Genomic DNA, 22,514 nt, shown 5'->3' with positions numbered 1-22,514 from the left:
TGAATAGTTCTACAATCATTTAATGAAAAGATATTTATAACTTTACAATAATTTTTGTAAGGTAATTTTACAATATTTTGTATTCAACAAATCTACACTAAAATTTATAGAAACGCCTTGTATAAATATACTATATTATAAACGATATGGGCTCCTTCGTTCCTCCCCCAGTAAAATATGTCATATATGCGGACGACCTTATCATATTTTCTCAAGGAAAAGTCATAGAAACTAAATGTTCTTTACTTCAAAACCTATTAGATAGGATTTATAAGTGGTCCACAGAAATTGGGTTCAAATTTTCAACTTCCAAATCTAGATTTATCAAATTTAGTAGAAGATAATAGTTCCCATTCCCCTGTTATTTATCTAAACAGAGTTCTACTTAAACTTATCGACCAACCCAAACTTTTATGAGTTACTTTTGACACACGACTTACATGGAGACATCACATTCAAAACACCAAAAGCCACTGGGGATCTGAAGAAAATATCTTATTGAGAGTCTATAGAGCTCTTATTCGCTCTAGATTAGATTATGGACTCTACTTGACCGCTTGCAATAATTATCTCAAATCTCTAAAGTCAATACTGACGACCTTTTTACGTATAATGTCTAGGTGCATTTCAATCTAGCCCCGCCGAAAGCATGTGAATTGAAGCGTTGGTACCTCCTCTTTTCATGCGACGTCAGCTTTTACTCTCTTTTTATTTCAGTAGTTTCCGCCAATTCAAAAAACCCAGTAATCAAACTCATTAATCAAGTTCCTGAAAATAGAGACAGATCTGTTTACCCTTTTTCACAATTGGCAAATCCTCTATGAGCAAGTATAGACTTAAACATAAACACCCTTATCAGTACCTCTAATGTTCCTCCATGGACCAAAAAGTTACCTGATTTCAATACTAGCACAACTCGACACAAAAAAAAAAGAAACTCCTAGCCACCTTCTTCGAAAATTATTTCAAGAAACAATAAATGCCAAACAATACAACCAAGTTCTGTATACTGACGCCTCAAAAGATGAAGAGAATATCGGCTGTGCTGTCTGTACTGAACACATAACCTTTACCTCTACACCGGTTACCAAGCACTTGTAGTATCTACACTGCAGAATTATCCGGAATCCTTAAAGCTCTTGAAATAACTTCTCCTAATACGAAATCCCTAGCAATATGGACTGATTCTCGTTCTTCAATTCAGTCCATTGATAATAGATACTCAATAAATCCGATAGTCCAAAAAATTCAACACATCTGTTACCAACACCACAGCAGAGGAACATCAATTACCATCTTTTGGACCCCCTCTCATGTGGAGATCAGGGGAAATGAGTCCGCAGATAGCGAAGCAAGGAAAGCATGTTGTTCTGCCTTACGCCTAGAAAAAATTCATCAGGATGTAGCAGCAACTATAACACAAAACACTACTAAGACCTGCAAACTCATTGGAATAGACAAAACACAAAATTGCATATAATCCAACCCAGTGTCCACTCGTTTAAGATACCTACAGTGACCAGGACGGACAAATTCATAATTCGAAGAGTTCGAATAGGACACACCTGCTTCACTCACGGATACCTGATGACTTCCAAAGATCCACCTGATTATGAACATTGTGACGCCCAGCGTCTTATGCTGGGGCCACAGTAACGTCTAATGCCCTTAATTAACGCATTATTTGCATTCCAGAGATGGCAAATAATGCGTTAGTTAACGGCATTAGACGTTACTGTGGCCCCAGCATTACAGTGGAACACTTTGTCGTTGATTGTACATAGTTATTATAGTTTATATAGACTAGCGCATAGTCTAAACGGTAACCCCCAGCAGATACTTAGTTCGCCAAATGTGTACAGTGCTCTAATAGACATTTTAAAAGATTGTAGATTATATCATCGTATCTAAATTGTTACATTTTTCGTTAAAAAAAAAACATAGATTGTAATACTATATTTTTACTAGATCTAGTGTAACTTACCTACTGCATTTATCTCAAATCATGTAATACTTCATACGTTTTTGTACCCGTGTCAATCGCCATAGCTGTTGAGACACGAAAATGTCAAAAATAATAAAAAAGAAATATACCACAATTTAATATATTACCTATATTAATACCCTACTGATAAGTACGTGAACATGATATAGAGATAGTCATTAGTTTAAAATGAAGCTTCCTAAACATTCATGAGACTTTGCTGATGTGGAGAAACTCTTCCTGCTTATTCCATGTTGCTATTACCCGTCATGACTAGGAATGACTTTTTCTTGTTTGCGCAGAGAGCAGACAGAGAAAGGATTCGAAGGAAAAGAGATTGATAAATGCCAGGACTCGAATACCTGATTTTTTAATGTAGTTTAATTCTCTGTATAAGGTAATTCTAAGTAAAAAATATTTCCGGTAATTTTTCTGTGCTTCAAGTTGAAATGAGTATTAGGATTTTTAAAGACTTCTCTTCTTTTTTCTTCTTCTGCGTCTAGCCATTCATATCCACATCTGAACATAAACCTCTTCGAGTCTTCCTTTCCATTGTTTTTTATTTTACGCTACTTGTTGCTAATTCTTCCCGGCAGTTCGTTTCAGATCATATATGTCCATCTCATAGGAGGTCTGCCTCTAGGTCTTTTGTAATGGTATGGTCTCCAGGTTAGAACTGTTCTGTGCCATTTGTTTAGATCTCTTCTAGCTACAAGTTCAGTGTATTCCCATTTCGAATTTAATGATTTTTTGTACCACATCGGTGATTTTGGTTTTCGTTTTATTTATGTGTTTTGTTAGTTATGATTCAATCTAATTCTATGAGCTATTCACAATCCACTGGGGGCCTAGAACTGCTCAATTACGCTTATCAGGCACAATAGCCGCCAGAAAATTTAACATGTTACTTTCCCTAAAAATTACCAAATGCATGATTATTATATCAGGGTCATATAAGAGAAGTTATGGAGATTAAATATCTCAGTATTCACACTATCTAGCTACGAAAAGCTCAAATACAAGTGCAAGATCAAGTGAATAAAGCAAACAGACCCGTAGTTTGCCTGAATGTGAAGAAATAAAAATATCTGAAAACAAACGAAAGGCAGAATTTAAAAAACAGTCATCAGACCAATAATGTTATACACGGCAGAAACACGACCTTGTAAATAGAGAAGGAAATGCTAGAAACAGCAGAGATGAAACCCTTCGAAATATCGATGGTAAGGCACTATGGGAGAGAGCTAGAAGTACAGATATACGACGAGTATGCAAGGTGGACGGTTAATAAGTGGGTAAAAATAGAGAAGTAGAATAGAACCATCACATAAACCGAATGGTTCTACAAATAGAGTAGTAAGGACGGCGAGAGACGGTTCCCCATTAGGAAGACGATCAGTGCGAAAACCATGAAAACAATGGAATGGAAACTTACTGGCAGATATAGAAAAACAGACAGTCTTTTCAATGCAAAAAAAAGAAGAAAGAAGGCACAGTTCAAGCTGGATAAGCATTCTTGAGTAGCAAGATAGCACAACGCCAGCAAGAAAAATAATAATGCAGATTTAACATAGTCCATTGAAATGTTACATTCAGTGTGCATTTCTTAGAGGAGTCAATTTTATTTTTTTAATGTGTAGGGGGGTTTCAGTAGAAGCTTAAGTTCAAGTTTTTGGGGTTAAGACCCTTGTCTCCCGGCCGCCATCTTGGAAAAAGAGGTGCAAAGGGCTTTCGCGCTGTATCTCGTAAACTAGCCACCATACAGAAAATTTAATTTCACATAAAATGAAGAAAATTAAATTTTCTACAATTTTATATCTATTACTTTTTATCGTAAAGTCACCAACAAAAAAGTATAAACAAAAATAAGAGAAAATTTTGTAAGAAATTTCCTTTTGGAGGTTATAACTTTTTTTACGTTCATTTCACAATAAAATAACATCAAAGCGATTTTGTAGAGGATTTTTCAATAAATAATTTTCACTATAAAGTGTTTTAATTTTATTTATTATCTAGGTTTTACAGCGCTCCAAACTTGACCAGATTCTCGAATTCTCGTAGAAAAATAATGCTTTTCTATTTATATATTAGACGAGCGGCATTAACCGTTATGCCAACCACGAAAACCAAATTTAAGGCGAATGATTAATTTTGGTCTATTTTTATATTTTCGAGGTCGCTGAATCCGAATATGAAGTTTATTTTTATCTGGAGTTGGTGGAACATGTTAAAAAAATAAATTTTATACAAAAATGACAAAAATCAATTTTGATGATTTTTCAAATTTACCTCGCTGTATCTTTGGTCGCTGTAAATATTTCCTTTTAAAAATTTTACTGTGTCATCTTTGAAGTATGTAGATAACAATGAAATTTGTCCAAAATGTTTAAACACATTAAAAAAGGAGTTGTTAATTTATTAACATTTTGTCATCATATTTCGTTAGTTTCATGTTTACTTAAAAAAGTTGAGTGACAAACTTTTTAGTTTATAATTTTAACCAACACAACAATAAAATATAGTTCATGAAGAAGTTTTTTGGAAAATTTTAAGTCAAAATATATAATAGGAAAAAAATTATGTTACTTCCTATACAAGCGGCACACTCCAAAAAACGCTTATATCTCGAGATCCTGACCACGGTGTGGTGAATGGCTAATTTTTATCATACTTTATGATTTTGACATCAAAAATCGTTTTTTTGCTCTGCTTAAGAATTTTGCATTTTGCGGTTGCGTCATTCTTCTTCTGAAGCGGCGAATTTGTCCTCAAACAACTTCTTGGGCCTTTTCTATATATGCTTAGAGTTATAAGTTTTTTAGTGGGAAGAAAAGTCAAAAACAGATTAATAATAGCATAGGAAAATTAAAATCATAATAAATTGTATGAATAAAAAATATATATAGATAGAAAAGTAAGCCTAACTCTTGTTTTTATTGTATATCTATGAGCATTCGAGAATCTGATCAAGTTTGGAGCGCTGTAAAACCTATATAAATAAATAGAATTAATCAACTTTATAGTGGAAATTGTTCGCTGAAAAACCCTCTACAAAATTGCTATAATGTTATTTTATCTTAAAATGAACTGAAAAAAAGTTATAACATCCAATTATATCTTTTTTTTGACGATAAAAAGTAATAGAAACAAAATTGTGGAAAATTTAATTTTCTACATTTTATGTTTAACTAGATTTTCCGTAGGGTTGGTAGTTTACGAGATATAGCGCGAAACACCTTTGCACCCCACTTCCAAGATGGCGACCGGGGGACAAGGATGGCGACCTCAAAAACTTGAACTTAAGCTTCTACGGATCTCCCCTACACATTAAAGAAATAAAATTGACTCCTCTAAGAAATGCAAGGACGGCCTAAAAAATGTAACATTTTAATGGACTAACAGTCATTAAAAAAAATGTGGAGCTTTACAAGCCCATCCCTAAAGAATAACACCGTGATGAATCTCAATAAATCCTGAAAAAGTTCCAACACACGGTGCAGCGAGAAAAAAACATTACCTATTGAAGCAAGGTACTAACCTAAAAATACCTACTAATAGAAGAAGGAGGTAGTCCTTAAAAGAATCAACCAAGAACGCCAACTTTTCGAAACCATCAAAGAAAAGGAAGACGGCGTACCTGGGTCACATCATGCGAAAAGAAAAATACTTTTCTTCAAACTATACTCGAGGGTAAAATTAAAGGCAAGAAAGAAAGAGGATGCAAGAAAATGTCCTGGCTCCGAAATATAAGACAATGGACAGGGATTAACGACATTCAATCTCTCATACACATTGCAAGAAATAGAGAGTTAATGCAGTTAATGGAAAATGTGATCGCTAACATCCATTAGTGGATTTGCATTTAAAGAAGAAGAAGAAGCAGGAGGTAAAACCTGTTTGAATGGCATAAATATAAATGTATTTAAAAACGAATACTCAGGTCACAGTTTGGAAAGGCCTACAATGCCAAACGACCACATTGGTTACAATCTAGAATGCGAAAATTTTTAGATTTCTCGTGCTGTGATGACCTTGACAATGTATTTATAATAGTCCATTCATTAAGGAGGGGGTATGGTTTGAAATCAACATATCAAGCACATTTTTGTGAATTTTTTTCGAAGCTATGGTAGAATTATTTTATTTTTAAATTAAATAAGCATATTAAGTACAATTCAAGGAATATGTTAGAAAAAAATTCAATCCAAAATATTGAAAAATAATCCATTGGTGACAAATTTTGACAGGCAGCTCACAAAAAAATGGATTTTGCAGTGGACATCAGAACGCGACACTCGATCATACGAAACAAAAAATTCAAAAAGATTTTATTAGCTTATGAGTTTCACGAGGTCACAACGTCGAGTTTTTTATTTTTAATGATTTTTGAATTTTTGGTATCACTCAGAAATCAATAAAATTAAATTTTTGGTAAAAATTTTGTGAAAATCAACAGATTTATTATTGTTGAACAAAAAATAAGCAAAAAAAGAAAAATATCTCGACGTTGTTACCTTATGAAATGTCTAAAGAAAATGTGTGCAAAATATCAGGTAGATCGGCCTAGTAGTTTTTCAGTTAAAATGTCCACCGCATTTGAAAAAGCAGTTTTGAGAAAAATGCGTTTAAAGTTTTGATAACTGCATCTTCATCTTCTTATTTGTCTGCCAAATCGTAAAGTGATGCACATTGGAATATGTTTTTTGAATCGAGGAATAATCTACAAAAGAGAAGGCGAACAGTTGTTTAACGTTTCTCACTACGCTCAAGCGTGCTGGCGCGAAGTCGCGGTAAAGCGAGTCGAAGGTAGGGATATTCAACACCCTGTATGTCTGGTAATTTTACTCCGATTATTTTGAAATTTTCAGAGTGTATTCTTGAAAGTATGCACTTTTATTTGAAGTAATAAAAAAATTAAATATTTCAAACCCCCCCCCTTAACGGTAAAATATTGCAAAACCTTTAACTTTTAAAGAACCGCTTGGATTGACATGAAATTTGACATACACACAGCTAACAAGTCAAAGAAAAAAAGTGATATTGTGCCGATATGTGCTTTTGCCCTGGGGGTGGTTTTCACCCCCTCTTGGGGGTTAAAAAATATTCGTCCAAACAAAGTCAGGAAATGGGTAAACTGGCTAATTTGAAGTAACTTTTGTTCTATAGAGTTTTTTCAGTAAGCCAATACTTTTCGAGTTATTTGGCAGTGAATATGTTCATTTTTTCAACAAAATAACCACGCTTTTAGACGGTTTTTCGCAAATAACTCAAATTGTAAGTATTTTGTCAAAAAAGCATTCTTAGCAAAAATGTAGCCTATAAAAAATTTAAAAAATAGTGAATATATCACGTTTTTTTATTTAGTAGAAGCACAGTTATAGCTAATGAAATATAGGTTCATATTCGTCAAATTCCAAGTGGAATACTTTAACGTGAAATAACCAAAAATGAAGCACATTTCGGGGAAAACTCGTTTAAACTTATTTAAAGTGTTTAAAAAAAGCTTCATTTTTGTCTTTTAAAAAAATTTCTAGCATCAAAATTAAACAAGTTGCGCTCAAAATAAAGTTAGTCCCTTTTGGTTTTGGTAAAAAATCGAGAAAATCACCCCCTAATTAGTATCTTAAATGAACTTAATCGTAACGACTTCACAAGTTTCTTGACTCGTGTATATATTGTTTATATGATCTGTAAGTTTCATCGGTTCAAAGTCCTTATTATTGAAACGGCTGTAGTTAAAAGGGGTTGAACGAGTCACTGATCACGAATGTATGCAAATTTAGAAACACCAAATCTTGATCAATTTTTGTCTAACAGAAAAACAAAAAAATACATGATATTGAGAAAAGCAAATCTGACTTTTTTTGTATTTCGAGACTTTTGGTATCTCTAACAGTTTTTAAGTTATTTTGAAAAAAAACATATTTTTCAAAATTTAAATTTTTAAAAATTTTACTTTGAAACCAAATTATTTCAAAAATAAACACTTTGAATTGTTGAAACTTACAGATCATATAAACACAATATAAGTTAAATAATTTAAGGAGCGGCAACGGTTAATTTCATTTAAGTTGCTAATTAGGGGGTGGTCTTCCCGATTTTTTTTTTGCAAAAACAAAAGGGACCAAATTTATTTTGAGCGTAACTTGCTTAAATTTAATGCTAGAAACTTTTCGTAAAAACAGAAATAAAGGTTTTTTTTTAAACACTTTAAAAAAGTTAAAATGGGTTTTCCCCAAAAAGTGCTTAATTTTTTGGATATTTCACGTCGAAATATTCTATTTGAAATTTGGTGAATATGAATCTATATTTCATTGGCTATACTCTGGTTCTACGAGATCCAGAGAGCTAACGCGTACACCATTTTTTTTTACTTTTTTATAGGCTATATTTTTGCTAAGAACGGTTTTTTCGACAAAATACTTACTTTTTGAGTTATTTGCGAAAAACCGTCTAAAAATGTGGTTATTTTGTTGAAAAATGAACATATTCACTCGCAAATAACTCGAAATGAGTTGACTTGGCGAAAAAGCTCTATAGAACAAAAGTTACTTAAAATTAGTCAGTTTACCTATTTTCGGAGTTGTTTTGGACATATATTTTTTCACCCCCAAGAGGGGGTGAAAGTCACCCCCAGGGCAAAAGCACACGTCGACACAATATCACTTTTTTTCTTTGACATGTAAGCTATGCGTATGCCAAATTTCATGTCAATCCAAGCGGTTCTTTAAAATTTAGAGCAAAAACCGTGAAAGAATGGACTATAAGTGATCCTGGAGTAGGGTGGATCCTAATATATTTATAAGTACTCCCCTAGGGGGTAAGAGTGGATCCTAATATATTTATAAATTTATTTGTATTCCTGATAATTAAGAATACGATATTCAAATCTTAAAGCAGTAGATTCCAGTAATTAAAAAACTACCATTATTTTTATTTTTACTGCCGAAAATTGACACCGACTTATATGGTGACGTCCGGCGAGATGATGTATTGTACAGGGTGTAACAAAAATACAGGTCATAAATTTAATCACATATTCTGGGACCAAAAATAGTTCGATTGAACCAAACTTACCTTAGTACAAATATGCACATAAAAAAAGTTACAGCCCTTTGAAATTACAAAATGAAAATTGATTTTTTCCAATATATCGAAAACTATTAGAGATATTTTATTGAAAATAGACATGTGGCATCCTAATAGTAGTAGTATCTTAAGGAAAAATTATAGTGAAATTTGGACACCCCATAAAAATTTTATGGGGGTTTTGTTCCTTTAAACCCCCCTAAACTTTTGTGTCCGTTCCAATTTAATTATTATTGTAGTACCATTAGTTAAACACAATATTTTAAAAACTTTTTTGCCTCTTAGTACTTTTTCGAAAAGTCAGTTCTTATCGAGATATTTTGAATATTTGTCAAATCCACCACATTTGTATATAACTAAGTACGATTATGGAGACTTGGTAATAAAATGAAAATTTATTTATGATTTACATTTTTAGGTATATTTTGAACCATATTAAAAAAGAAGTAATATCTCGATGAAAAGTGCCTTCTCGAAAAAATACAAAGAGGCAAAAAAGTTTTAAAAACACTGTGTTTAACTAATGGTACTGCAGTAAAATTTTATTTGGAACATACACAAACATTTGGCGGGTTTAAAGGAACAAAACCCCCATAAAATTTTTATGTAAACGTATTAAAAAAGAAGCCACAACTCGATAAAAATTGCCTTATCAAAAAAATACTAAGAGGCAAAAAAGTTTTAGAAGTATTGAACTTAACTAATGGTACCACAATAATAATTTAATTGCAACGTACACAATAGTTTGGGGGGTTTAAGGGAACAAAACCCCCATAAAATTTTTATGGGGTGCACAAATTTCACTATGTCCATTTTCAATAAAAAATCTCTAATAATTTTCGATATATTCGAAAAAATCGATTTTCATTTTGTAACTTCAAAGGGCTGTAACTTTTTTTATGTGCATATTTGTACTAAGGTAAATTAGGTTCATTCGAACTATTTTTGGTCTCAGAATATGTGATTTAATTTATGACCTGTATTTTCGTTACACCCTGTATTTACTGTGCATCAAATTGCTGTTATAGAAAGTATACTTTTCGAAAAATAAGTATAACTACACTATTATAATAAATTGGTAAAAAAATCTAAGGAACATAGCTACGTCCACCTACATAAAAGTTGAAAAGAATCGTGGATAAGAGAGTGAGGTTATATCAAAAAAGAATATTTCCCAAAGAAATAATCAGAAAGACCCTGAATATTGGTAAAATAATATATATAATATAATAAGCGAGTCTTCTACAGCTGTCGCCGCTTCTCGCATCCTAATCTCCAGCGATTTCTGTCGAAGCAATCTTCAGTTTTTAAGTCTCTGGCGGTCATTGCATCTTCGACATCTTCTCTCCAGGATCGTCTTGGTCTACCTCGTTTTCTTCTTGTGGGTGGAGTCCATTTTTCTATTTTTTTCGCCCATCTATTTTCAGGCATTCTCTGAAGGTGTCCATACCAGTTAAGTCTTTTGGCTGCGGTTGTGTCTATTATATCTAGATCGATTTCCATTTGTCTCCTAATATCTTCGTTTCTCACCCTATCAAGTCTAGTGAGTCGGCAACATCGTCTCCAATAGTTCGTTTCCATCGCCTTGATTTTTGACTGGTTTCTTTGGTTGATTTCCCAGAGTTCAGCGCCGTACAACCCAATACTTTCTATTATTGTTTAATACATTCTTCTTTTATTTTCTTTTGTTATTTTATTACTCCACAATAGTCCGTGTAGCTGTCTGGTGGCTGATCTTGCTTGGCCAATCCTGGAATGTATTTTGTCGTTACTCCCTGCTTTTGAAGATATTTGGACTCCTAAGTATTTGAAGACTTCTGTTGGATTTATAGTTCCCATTTCAATTTGTAGGCGTTCTGGCGTTTCTCCTACAACTAAGTACTCGGTTTTTTGTATATTAATTGTAAGGCCCCACTTAGTGTACTCCTCTTCCAGTTTTCTGAGCATATAGTCTATATCACTCTCGTCTTCAGCTAGAATGGCTTAGTCGTCAGCGAAGTGTATTGTGTACAATCTATCGTCATCGATTGGGATGCCCATATTGCAGCACTTTCTTCTCCACAGTGAGAGTGCCTCATTTAAATATATTTTAAAGAGTGTAGGTGCTATGCAGCAGCCTTGCTTTAGGCCCTTACTAATAGGAATTTCTCTCGTTAATTTGTTTCCAGTTTTAATGTTTACCGTCATATTTTTGTAAAGCTGTTGTACTGCTTGTATATTTTTTTGCTTATTCCTTGTTTTTCCATTGCTATCCAGAGCATTGAAAGTGGTACACTATCGTATGCCTTTGTCAGATCAATAAAAACTATATGGGTGGAAAGGTTGTGGGCTAATCTTTTCTCAATAACTTGCTTTAGAGAAAATATGCTGTCCATACAGGATCTGCCTGCACGAAAGCCATTTTGTTCTTCTACATCTGTCATCTCTTTTTCAATTTTATTTTTTATTATTTTTCCATAGAGTCTTGTGAGTGAGTTTATGACACTAAGCCCCCTGTAGTTTGAACAATTTTTTCTATCTCCTTTTTTGTATATATTGTTAATATGTGCTTTTGTCCACTCATGTGGTAAATCATGACCTTTATAGAATAAGGTGAAAACATACGCAAGTAATTCTCGTAATACTTGTGGGCTGTGTTTTAGTAATTCGTTCGGTATTCCTTGTGGTCCGCATGACTTTCGATTTTTTAGAGTTCATATTGCATTCTCGACTTCCTTTACTGTTATTTCATCGTATTATTATAAAATAATATTAAATGTAAATAAAGGAACGTAACGGTCGACTTACCCCAACAATTTTATTTGCGAATATAAATGAATTTTGGAACTAAACCATCACTTAAAAAAACTGATATAAAAATATTCCCACTTTTTGATTGAAATAAAACTTGGCACAATGCATCGCGATGGATCAAAGTTGCTAATTCACAAATAAATACTTGGAACATGTCTCGAATAAAACTCGAAATTCTTTTACTGTTTTTATCAGAATACTACGTCTGGTCGACGCTTCTCTATGCAGTTGAAATGTGGACCCTTAAAACAGCAACCGTAAATAGATTTTGAAATGTGGGTTTACGGGAAAATCCTCAAAATTTCATGAAAATCGCTTACCTCAAACGAAAAAGTGCTGCATAAAAGGCACAGAGCGAGAAATTTTAATACAGTGAAAGTTAGAAAAACATCATACCTGGGCCACATATTAAGAAACAATGAGTACCAATGAATATGCTCACCTAATAGTGAAAGTAAATATTGAGGTAAAGAGAGGGTTACGAAGGAAAAGACTATCGTGGTTAAGAAACAATATAACAATGGACAAACCTAAATTTTGAAAAGATAACAAGACCAGCTGAAGACAGACAAGAATTTGCAACTGTAGTAGACAACCTCCATTGAGGAGAGGGCACTTTAAGAAGAAGAAGGAGTATGTCGTAGACATTTTAAAGAATATGTCTATAGCATAGATACAAAGTATGGATATGGGGAAAATGTTGGGCGCCAATTATTTTTAGAAGAAAAATAATGAAACAAAGGAGAAAGTTAATAAATAAATAAAATCAAAAGAAATTTACAAAAAATATCTATTTAACCTTTAACTACCCGCGCATCAAGTTATAACATAACTACACGCGTGGCGTACTTTATACGCCCCAAGAAAATACACTTAAAAACAGCGGATTTGTTTATTTTTTTTTTGTTGAAAAAATACACTTAGTTGTTTGTTATAAACTTGATTCGGCATTAGTGAATACTTGGAGTTCCTTCACAGTAAGCCAATTGGGATTTATAACTGGAATCATGGAATAACTGGATTCCACGATAAATAAAATTACTAATAAAAAATTTTTTGAAATGTGATTTTTTACAGGAGAAAAACTATTGTTTATATAGAAAAATATATTTTGTGCCATAATGACTAAAAAGTAATTGAAATATGTACTTATATTACGACTTATATTAATATAATCATGGCGTATATTGTCCACCACCGGAAACAACAAATAATAAACTGTAAATTACGATCTTCCCAGAACGCAGGTTATAACGAAACTAAAACCAAAATGTAAAGCACATTCCAGTGATAGGCTAGAGAGATAAACAAGGTCAAAAATTAAATTTTTAAATATATTTGCAGTAGAATTCTTATATCAGGCGTACAAAATACGCCAGCGCGTGTAGTTAAGTGTTAAAGAAAATGTTGTTCTGAAGCTATTTTCTTATGGCATTTTTACAATTTTAACTATTTATAATGGGAAATAAGCCACAATATTATTAAAAAAATGATTTTTATTAACGTTTCGACGCCCAAATCGGGTGCCGTTTTCTAAATACAAAATACTACTGATTAAATAAGTAGTATTTTGTATTTTGACAACGGCACCCGATTTGGGCGTCGAAACGTTAATAAAAATCATTTTTTATTAATATTGTGGTTTATTTCCCATTATAAATAATTAAAATTGTTAAAGAAAAGTAACAAACCTGTGACACCTAGACATTTTATATATTTATGTTTATGGCATAGATGCAAAATCGGAATACGGGGAAAGTCAGATTAAAGGCAAGCGTCCACAGACCCGCATCGTACGCATCGGACGCATCGCACGCAACGGATTTTAGTTTGCCTTGTACAGAAACTTATGTAACCGCGTCCACTGATCCGCATCGTACGGATCGCATTATCGATTGTCAAACTAAAATCCGTTGCGTACGATGCGTACGATGCGGGTCTGTGGACGCTTGACTTAAAGAGTAGATAAGAATTAGGCTGAATGTTTAGCACATACACTCACCGGCACAAAATTCCGCCACCAAAAATTTTTGATTAAGTTTAATAATTTATAACTTTATTATTTGTACTCTCATTTTCAAGATTCTTGCACCAGTTTGTAGGTACATGTATTGGTATCGTTTGGTATTATTTCAGTAACACAAAAATTTTGTTTGCATTGCATTATACAAGGGGTGAATGGAAGTGTTGTATTTCCTCCTAACTTTAAAACATTCTGTGGAAAAATGGAAGAGCTGGTTTTGTTTTATAGTCCTGTCATATTATCACGGAGGAATCACTAAAATTTTGTTTTTTGAATTATCCGAATATTTCTTTTGTTGTAAGAGCTGACCATTTTTTATAAATAAAAACACTGTTTGACTCATAAAATAGAGGTTGGATTGATAAGATTAGAATGGCCCGCATGCAGCCCATATCTCAATCCTATTAAGTATGTATGAGATGAATTAAAAAAGCTATTCGCCGTCATCCGAGGCCTCCAGAAAATTTGGTACATTTATGGCCCTGGTAGAGGAATATCGGGCTATTCCCGAGGCGAGGATAACACATCTTTATTCGATGCCAAACAGATTGCGAGCAGTCGTTGCTGGAAGAGGTTGACATACCCGCTATTGAATTGTTTGGTTTTGTTGTTAATTTTGTTTTGTTTTGGTAATTTTAGTGAGTTTGGTATTTTTAATTAACAAAACCTTCAAAGCAGTGTTTTTATTTACAGCTCTTAAAAAAAAGAGATATTTGGATAATTCAAAAAACAAAACCTTACTGATATGTACTTCCAGGATAATATAAAAGGAGTATGAGACAAAATCAGCCCTTAAAATTTTTTCACAGAAATTTTTAAATTTAATAGAAAATACAACGCTTCTATTCACCCCCGTATAATACCATCTAAGCAAAAAATTTTTTTATTACCGGAATAATAAAAAACGACATATTACAGACATGTACCTACAAACTGATGCAAGAATCTTGAAAATAAGAGTACAAATAATAAATTTATAAATTTATAAACTTAATCAAAAATTTTGGGTGGAGGAATTTTGTGCCGGTGAGTGTAGAAGTTTGAGCGCCAACTATTTTAAGAAGAAAAATAATAAAACAAAAGAAAAAATTAACAAAATAATGAATCAAAAGAAATTGGAATCAAAAAATTATTTAAAGAAAAGTAACCAACCTGTGACATTTATAACTTTACATAACTTCTTATCAAATATTTTAAAATGCAGAAAAAGTACTAAATAATTCCTGCTCTTAGTGGTTAGTTAAATGTAAATGGTCTTCTTCTTTTACTTTTTAGAGATCTTTCGATCTGTTTAATTCTGAAGCTGTCGCTGGTTAATAACCTGGGAAGTAAATTGCCAATTATTCCTTCATATTTTAGGTGGTCTTCTGGGGTCTTGAACCAGATGGGTTGTTTTCTAGGGCAATTTTTGGGAGTCTATTCTCATCCATTCGTCTTACATGGTTGTACCATATCCTCTTGCGCTGCCTTCCCCATCTTACAATATCTTAAATTTTGCATTGCTCCCTAATGTGTGTATTTCTCACCCTGTCTCTTCTGGTTTTCCCCACTATTTTTCTTTCTAAGGGTTTTCATTTCGGCAAATCTTACCATCTCTTTCGTTTTGTTGGTGTCTTCGCGCACTTCTGTGCCATATGTTATGATCGGTCGTATGTAAGTCTTGTAGATTATAAGTTTACTATCCGTGCGCATATACGGATTTGACCAGACTATCTCCCGCAGATATCTTGATAATGCAGATGCTTTGTTGATCTGACTCCTCAGGTCTTTTACTGGAAACCTTTTACTGGGGTCTTTTTACTTAATTTAAAAAGTGAGTTCGTAAAAATCCAGAGGGAGGCACCATGAAAAAGGATTGTTTCCCTATTTTATGATACGGAAATAAAGGAAGGCTTGTTTCCAATTGACTTGGACTGATAATTTAAATTAGTCCACAAAACTTTCCACAGTACAATTTGTGCACTGTGTAGTATTGTGAAATATTTATACCTAAATGGAAGCCAGCTTCCGAACTATTGAACTCAATATCATTTCTCGCGTTTCGTTATAAGTCGATTCGCAGAGCGGTTATTTTGATAAATGCGAATAAGTCAGAATATTATCAAACACTTTTCCTCGTTTCCTTTTTCATATTTTGTGTGAACGCGTGACTTACTCCTCGATGATTTTTTGCCCTAAAAACGTTTTGTTCTCTCTTTCTGGCACACTCGCGATATTTTTTCTCCTGGATAGAATATTGAATTATTCGAAAATTTTCAAGTGCTAATATTTCTTATGAAAGGCGCTGCTCCCCCTTATTGTAGGATTTTTCATATGTCGAGACTCAAAAAATGTGTAGAACATTTATTTCCGATTAAACAATAATTTAATCAAAAGCCGAATGTTGGATGTAAACTGACAAGGCAGTGGCGTAAAATATAAACTTGATGGATAGGTGTTCGCAGGAAATACAAATTTACATTTCTTTTTGATACAAGTTCCTGTTAACTCTGATGTTGTTAGTTTTACAAGACTATGTTGAAAATGTTTGGTATGCTTTTTGTTTAAAATTATTTCCCAAGAAAACTTTTTTTATTTGCTTTTATTCAACGTTTTGGCAGGATATCCATGATTTTTCAAGAAATATTAATAACTGAAAAACACTTTATTAAACAAATAGGGCCCAAAAGAATCTTTGTCTTTAGCAGGATGTAAAGTTAGTTGCGAGAATATACACAATTAAACATCACATCAATATTAATTAAAATATTGATAAAAACATATGACAGACCTATACAAAGTACTGAAATGCATAATGCAATCTTTTTTAATATGGTGTTCATTGATGTTAGGTTTATTATTTAGTATTAAATTGTGTTAACATCATATATACATTCTGAAAATTTATGTTGTATTTTACTGTTAGTTTGTTTACATTTTTGACATAAATTTTATCACTAATTTTTAGGAACTCTGCTAGCTACCTCTTTTTTCTATTCTAATTATTTTTTTAGGATCTTTTAAATCTTGAAAGAAGTTATTTGCCAATTTTAATGGATATGAGTGTTCAACTAAGACGTTACGTAATGTTAGTAGATCTTCTTGGGAAAAGCTTATTAACACGTACGATTTTTCAATGCTGTTATTAAAGTATACTTCATTTTTGCCGGATTCTTCTTCTTCTTTTGGTGCCTATTCGTTTCGAATATTGGCGATCATTCTGGCTATAATTATTTTATTAACTGATGCATTATATAGATTAGTTAATGTTGTCCAGAACCAATTCCTCAGGTTCTTTAACCAAGATATTCTTCTTCTCCCAAGTCTTCGCTTTCCGAATACTTTGCCTTGAAGTATTACCTTCAGTAATCTGTATTTGGTCGGAAGGCAAGAGTAATAGCTTATGTAACGATTGCTACAAACTAGCTTTCTGTACCATTTAGTTTTGAGAATATTATTGTCGCATCTCGATATCAATATCTCAAGGAAAGGCAGGGTGTTTTCTATGTTTTCCAATGTTTAGTAATACTTTAAAGGATTGTGCTCAACAGTAGGTTAATGAAAAAGGAAACAACGTCAAAACTAACTATTACATAGTCATTGAGAAGCTTAACCTCTATCCGGGCAAAGTGGGTTCAGAGTGGGCAGAGTTCAAGGAGTCACTAGATGGGATAGGGTAAGAAATAACTACATAAGAGAAGAACTAAAAATCGAGACAATGATGGAGTATGTTGAAAAAAGACAATTAAGTTGGTGGGGGCATCTACAACGACTACAACGACTCAGAAGTACCAGTTAAAAAGATATGGGAAACGAAGGTGCAGGGAAAAAGAAGTAGAGGAAGACCGAGAGAGACATGGAACGAAGTGATTGCAAGGATTCTGGACAAAAAAGGAATAGCATGGAACGAAGAAAAGGCGATGGCACAGGACAGGAAACAATGGAAGAGATTTGTGCACTGTTAACAGAGCACACGTTAATACCTACACCCGAGAGGGTAGAAGGTCTAAAGATTATATATATATATATATATATATATATATATATATATATATATATATATATATATATATATATATATATATATATATTAGTTTTGAGAATATTATTGTCGCAATATCTCAAGGAAAGGCAGGGTGTTTTCTATGTTTTCCAATGTTTAGTAATACTTTGAAGGATTGTGCTCAACAGTAGGTTAATGACAAAGGAAACAACGTCAAAACTAACTATTACATAGTCATTGAGAAGCTTAACCTTTATCCGGGCAAAGTGGGTCCAACAGGCCCGAGACGCCAATAATTCAAATGATAAAAAAAAACAAACTGATAAAAAAATTTTTATTGAAATTTATGCATCCCTGAATTTGTTTGTCTGTTTCCTTCAACGTAGTCATAAGCTATTCAAAATATTCATTATCATTTTTGAAATTATTGCACCGAAAGAATTTTGTCACGTAAAGGGGCAACACGGGCCCGTCTGACCCTATTATTTGTATTTATACCTAAAGTCCTAATCTTTGTTACAGTTAATCTGGCAGTCAGGTAATGTTTTTGTGGATTATCTTAACGACTTTTATGATTCCGGAAATCCAATAGTAAAGTATAAACGTGTAACACACACTGTAAACATCCCTTTGATGTGAACAGCAAAGAGATGCTTACGATGGTGTTATATCTATTCTAAATTTATTTATTTAGCGTATGGCTTAAGTATATCACAGAATATATTTAGATTTATGCATTATACAATGCATCACAAACAGATGTCCAATTTTTTTATATATTCGATTGACCCTTCGGTTGCCATTACAAAGTCTATAGGGTCGCCTGTGTATGCTCTGCGTGGGCAGTCCTGAACAATGTGACTGATCGTCTGTCTTGCAGCGCCGCAGTCACAAGAAGGCGAGAGGAGTTTACCCCATCTGTGGAGGGAGTCGGCGCATCTTCCACAGTTTGTTCGAATTCGATTAAGGGCTGCCCAAATCTTACGGGGACGTTCAAATTCGCCAGGTTTCCCTATGATGTCCGGTAGACTATGCTAATGCGGATCTGTCCTACTTTCCTAATCTTCTCTCCATCGGGTATTTAAGTAAAAGTTGGATTTCTGCAGCGCTTGAGCAGATTGTAGAGGGGGTAACCTGGATCGGAGACGGTTTCCAAGAATATCGGGGATGTCGTTGTGGACTAGAAGCTGGCGACTGTCCATTATTTTGTTATATTCTTTAACCAATGCATGTTCGCGGCGTAGGTTGGGTGGTGCTATATTACTAAGGGTAGGTAGCCACATTGTAGGGGTGGGCTTAATTGTGCCTGTTATCATACGCATAGTACGGTTTAGTTGGGTGTCGACCAGGTGGGTATGCCTGCTATTTAGCCACACTGGAGCACAGTATTCTGCCACCGGATATATCAGGCCAAGAGCAGAGGATCTTAATGTTGATGCTGTGGACCCCCAGGTAGTGCCGCAGAGTTTCTGTATTACATTGTTGCGTGTTTTCAATTTTGCTGCTGTTTTCGTCAGGTGTTCTCTGAATGTGAGTGTTCTGTCTAGAGTAACCCCAAGGTATTTCGGGTATTTATTGTGTTTTAACAGCTTGTTATTAAAATACACTCGCAATTCTCTGTTTGCCAACTTGTTGTTTAGATGAAAAGCTGATACTCCAGTTTTTGTAGTACTTGGCTGTAGTCTCCATTTCTTAAGGTATTCGCTGAGGATGGATAAGTCATTCGTGAGAGTGATTTCTGTAGTTTCTAAAGATTGGTGGCTTGTTGCAAGGGTCCAGTCGTCAGCATATCCAAACTTCCGAGATTCGGTTTGTGCCGCAGAGTTTCTGTATTATATTGTTGCGTGTTTTCAATTTTGCTGCTGTTTTCGTCAGGTGTTCTCTGAATGTGAGTGTTCTGTCTAGAGTAACCCCAAGGTATTTCGGGTATTTATTGTGTTTTAACAGCTTGTTATTAAAATACACTCGCAATTCTCTGTTTGCCAACTTGTTGTTTAGATGAAAAGCTGATACTTCAGTTTTTGTAGTACTTGGCTGTAGTCTCCATTTCTTAAGGTATTCGCTGAGGATGGATAAGTCATTCGTGAGAGTGATTTCTGTAGTTTCTAAAGATTGGTGGCTTGTTGCAAGGGTCCAGTCGTCAGCATATCCAAACTTCCGAGATTCGGTTTCACGCATGTCAGCAATATAGAGGCTGAAAAGTAAAGGGGCAAGGACAGAATCCTGTGGAAGACCATTGTTAAGTTTCATCTGTCTACTCGTCTCCTTTCCCATTATAACCTGGAAGGCTCTGTTGGTCAGCATGTTGTCAATGAGGTTAATTACTTTCTGCAGGGGATAATGCGGGCCAGTTTATATATTAATCCCTGTCTCCAAACAGTATCATGTGCTGCTGTTAGATCTATAAATACTGTTGCTGTCTTTTGTTTCTTTTGAAAACTAGCTTCTATAAAAGTTGTTAATGACAGCACTTGGTCCGTACAGCTTCGATGAGGGTGGAAGCCAGCTTGTTCAATGGGGACATTTTCTAGTATCCTGTGACTAATTCTGTTGAGGAGAAGCTTTTCTAATAGTTTATATACCATGCTGAGTAGAGTTATGTGGCGGTAGTTTTCTGGCTTATCTATTCTAAATGAATTTTAAAAACTGATAATCATTGTTGGAATCAAATAATATTGTTAGGTAGGTACCTATACATATTTTGAAATAAATAATGCATGTGCTATCAGTCGTTTGATATCGATGTTAGTGTCGACAACTAAGCTCCTAAAATTATATTGAATTGCAGTTAAAGTATAAAGTTAAATGAATAAAATGTCCCGAAAACCATTATCAGCTGCAGATCTTCAAGATATTGCTAAGAATTTATGGGATTCCAATGATGAAGAATCTCCTGAAGTAGGTGGCATTGAAAGTGACTCTGAAATTGAAGATCGTCTTTCGGAAGCAAGTGAAGAGGATGATCAGCAAGTAGTATTGAATGATAATGAAGAATAATGTGTAGTTACAAGTTCCCAGATATCAGAGTGTGTAATTTTTGAAACTAAGGTTGGAATTAACTGGAAGAGTTAACCACAACCGACAGGATGTATGCGATCCTGCGACATAATAAAAAGCAAAGTGCACAAAGTATTGTTAGCCTCTGGTCAAAGTGTAGGTGATCCTGTTGATTCCTTTTGTTTGATTGTTTGGGGACGAGAAAATTGTGAACGAAATAGTGAAGTGTACAAATCAAGAAGCCGAAAAAGTCCTGGGGATAGAGAACTGGCAATATTGCGACTCTATAGAGCTATATGCCTTTACTGGACTACTACTAACTTCAGGGCACCTGAGTACATCCATAATGTAGATATACTTTGGAGTAAGTTTTATGAACCTACTATATTTAAAGCTATCATGGGGTTAAAACGATGTAAAAATTTGATAATATTTATTCGATTAGACGATAAGGACACGAGGTCTGGACGAAGAAGGAACGACAAATTAGCAGCAATACGCGATGTGTGGAATCAAATCAACCAAAACTTTCAGAATTACTGAAATCCTTCAGGTATATCGCACTCTCGAGGTAGACCGCATACTATAGTTGCACCTTTTTTTTAATCTAGACAATTTAAACTTAACTTTAATAAAAAATCAAAAAAGAATATTGGAAATATATGGGTAAATATAAATAGTACATTCAAGAACAGTGGTGGGCCCAACGGACCTGAGTTGCCCGGTATGTAAGTAAAATGTGTTGCCCGGATAAGGGTTAAAATCAGTAATGAACTCATTAAATGAAAAAGAATATTTTTTATAAAAATTTAGCTTAACTAAATTAATTAATTTTTTTAAGCTTTCCGACTTTTTCATCTTTTGTGCGACCACTACTCCTCTCATTAGAACATCCAGGAGTATTGACCTTAACAATTTGGGTTGCAATTGCACGTCCAGAGCTAACATAAATATATATTAGATATCAACCTGTTTTGATCCAAACGTTGTCAGCCTTACACCAACACATACATTAATAAATAGAATTCTTTTAATGAATATAAATAAAAATCTTTTAATAAATATAAGTAAAAAATCTTTAAAACCATCACATAGTAAAATTGTATATTTGGCATTCACTTTAATCTACTTCACAAACAAAATAGCAGGCACAGATTTGTTGGTTGTCTTTCACCAATTATCTCACCACCCTCAAGAATTTCCATAAACTTATTAACCTTTACAGCATCCTCCGTCTATTCCATTATATCCCGTTAGCATAACTTAAGCAAGATATCATGTTAATGAATACTCAGGAAGTAGCTCCTTGTAGCCGAATGTAAGTACGACACGTTATCATTGCATGATTTTAGACGACATACATCTGCATGTGTTTGTCAGCTTGGGGACGTTTGTTGCCGCCCCCCGAGTGTACATGCATATTAGGGTGGAATGAAAACTGGCTCGAAAAAAAAATATCTTTAAATCAATTGACCTATATGTGGAAAAATTGCCTAATATAATGGTCTATTCTAGAAAAAAAAAGTGGCTTAAAATATTGCCATCTTCTACTGCCCATTTGACCGTGAAATGTAAAAAATTAAAGATAAATATTTTTTAAAGCCGTGATGCAGCTCTTCGCTTATTTCCATAAAAAATTCGTAATT

General features: G+C 33.8%; 1 protein-coding gene across 1 annotated transcript in view; it reads left to right on the top strand.

The window, feature by feature from the left end:
* LOC114326216 (protein O-mannosyl-transferase TMTC2) overlaps positions 1-22,514 on the top strand; it is a 588,400-nt gene that overhangs the window by 125,003 nt on the left and 440,883 nt on the right. The window lies entirely within an intron of this gene.

Source organism: Diabrotica virgifera, chromosome 5, assembly GCF_917563875.1.
Source record: "Diabrotica virgifera virgifera chromosome 5, PGI_DIABVI_V3a".
NCBI lineage: Eukaryota > Metazoa > Arthropoda > Insecta > Coleoptera > Chrysomelidae > Diabrotica > Diabrotica virgifera.
The sequence above is the reverse complement of the archived record's forward strand: the minus strand, read 5'-3'. Positions and strand labels throughout refer to the sequence as shown.